Genomic DNA, 2,478 nt, shown 5'->3' on the forward strand with positions numbered 1-2,478 from the left:
GTTCTGCTCCAAAGAGCTCAGATTCAAACAGAAGTAAGGAACAGGAATACTACATATGCTTCATATTAAATGTTCACGGTACTAAACTGGCCACATTAAGTAACATAATGGTTTTATAATATAATTAACTATCTTGTCATTTTGTAAATGTAAAGATTATGAAGAATCATTTCAATTTAACCCTCGGGCCTGATTCAAAGCTCACTGAAATCTATGGAAAGATTGGCTTTGAATCAATTCCATAAATCATCATTTAGACTGCAAAATACTCTGAGAACAGGCACAAATTTTAAGAGCCAGCTCTATGTAGTGTGTGCAGTCTTTGGGATGCGTGCTGTCTCTTCCCTTTTCATTTATAAAGATATAATTCACAACTGCCAGCACGGTCCATGCTCAACAAATAACTGACTAATGTACAAAACACTTGCTGAGAAACAGTGGCTATGCTCACAACATACTGACACCCAAGAAATGTTACAACATTCAACTGCACATATCGTCTACTCCACCCACAGGCGTTCAATGATTCCTACCATTACCACAAAGACCATAAACCAAAGAGCATGCAACACAACCTTAACCCAGACCTCTCAGTTCTGCAGAGCTCCTGCACACTTCCGCTTACGAAAATACGCCTTCCTAGCACTAACAGTTGTAGATCTTTTATATTGTTGAAGAGGATAGTTTGGTAGAGGCATGATGAAATGCTGTCATCCCTAGAAGGTGTATTCATTTCTGGTGGTGCTAACTAATGCCTTGTGGGGAACTTAAAGTATCCTGGAGCTTGGTTCTAAAGCTGTGCCAGAGAAGCACTGCATCATAAAAATGTAGGGCTGGAAAGGACCTGTAGAAGCCATCAAGTCCAGCCTCCTGTGCCGAGGCAGGACCAAATACACCTAGACCAGGGATGGCCAACCAGTTACAGACGAAGAGTCAAAATAGCAGGGGATAGAATGTGAAGAGACACGTATTATATATTTATTTTTATATATCTATAGATAGATAGATAGATTAGATAGATATAGTACACAAAATGTAGTGATAAAAATAACATTACAGGACATTTCGGACAAAAACTAATAAAAAAAGTCTCTAGTCACTTAAAAAATTCACGTCCAGTCCATAGATCTTCACAGAACTTGACAAGGAACAAACATCAAATTTAAAAAAACCCCAAACCTTTAAAAATACAGTAATATTCTCACACTAACCCCCCCCCCCCCACCAAAAACATCCCAGTGGCAGCTGGTTACTTCTGGCAGGAGGCACTGCTCCACCCCTGCTCCGAACCCTCCCGCCGTGGTACTAGGAAACCGTTATGCTCTTCTTTATACAGGAGATAATCAATCACCCCCTACACCAGAGGAAGAGAAGCCCCGTACCCTCAAGGCTGGGAGGTCTGCTGCCACCACTGAGAATAGGAAACGTAGGGTAATGGTGGTCGGAGACTCTCTTCTGAGGGGGACGGAGGCGCCCATCTGTCGCTCTGACACTTCATCTCGGGAGGTATGCTGTCTGCCGGGGGCCCGTATCCGAGATGTTACGGAGGCATTGTCGAGGATTATCCAGCCCTCTGACTACTGCTCCATGCTACTCCTCCATGTGGGCACAAATGATACTGCGAGGTGTGAAACTGAGCGGATCGAGAGTGACTACAGGGCTTTGGAGATTGGTCGGAAATGGGAGGGAGCGTGGGCTACAATGGCAGAGAAAAAGGAGGGTCAGGGCAAAACTGGGAGGCAAGGTCAAATCAGGATCTTAGATGACTATATACAAATGCAAGAAGTATGGGAAATAAGCAGGAAGAACTGGAAGTGCTAATAAATAAGTATAATTATGACATTGTTGGCATCACAGAAACTTGGTGGGATAATACACATGATTGGAATGTTTGTATGGAAGGGTACAGCTTGTTCAGGAAGGATAGACAGGGAAAAAAGGGAGGAGGTGTTGCCTTATATATTAAAAATGAACACACTTGGAGTGAGGTGGAGATGGACATAGGAGACGGAAGTGTTGAGAGTCTTTGGGTTAGGCTAAAAGGGATTAAAAACAAAGGTGATGTCATGCTAGGAGTCTACTACAGGCCACCCACCCAGATGGAAGAGGTGGATGAGGCTTTTTTTAAACAACTAACAAAATCATCCAAAGCCCAAGATTTGGTGGTGATGGGGGACTTCAACTATCCAGATATATGTTGGGAAAATAACACAGCGGGGCATAGACTATCCAACAAGTCCTTGGACTGCATTGGAGATAACTTTTTATTTCAGAAAGCTGAAAAAGCTGTTCTAGATTTGGTCCTAACAAATAGGGAGGAACTAGTCGAGAATTTGAAAGTGGAAGGCAGCTTGGGTGAAAGTGACCATGAAATCATAGAGTTCACAATTCTAAGGAAGGGTAGAAGGGAGAACAGCAAAATAGAGACAATGGATTTCAGGAAGGCGGATTTTGGTAAGCTCAGAGAGCTGATAGGTA

This window comes from Pelodiscus sinensis, chromosome 1 (genome assembly GCF_049634645.1).
Source record: "Pelodiscus sinensis isolate JC-2024 chromosome 1, ASM4963464v1, whole genome shotgun sequence".
Classification (NCBI taxonomy): Eukaryota; Metazoa; Chordata; order Testudines; family Trionychidae; genus Pelodiscus; species Pelodiscus sinensis.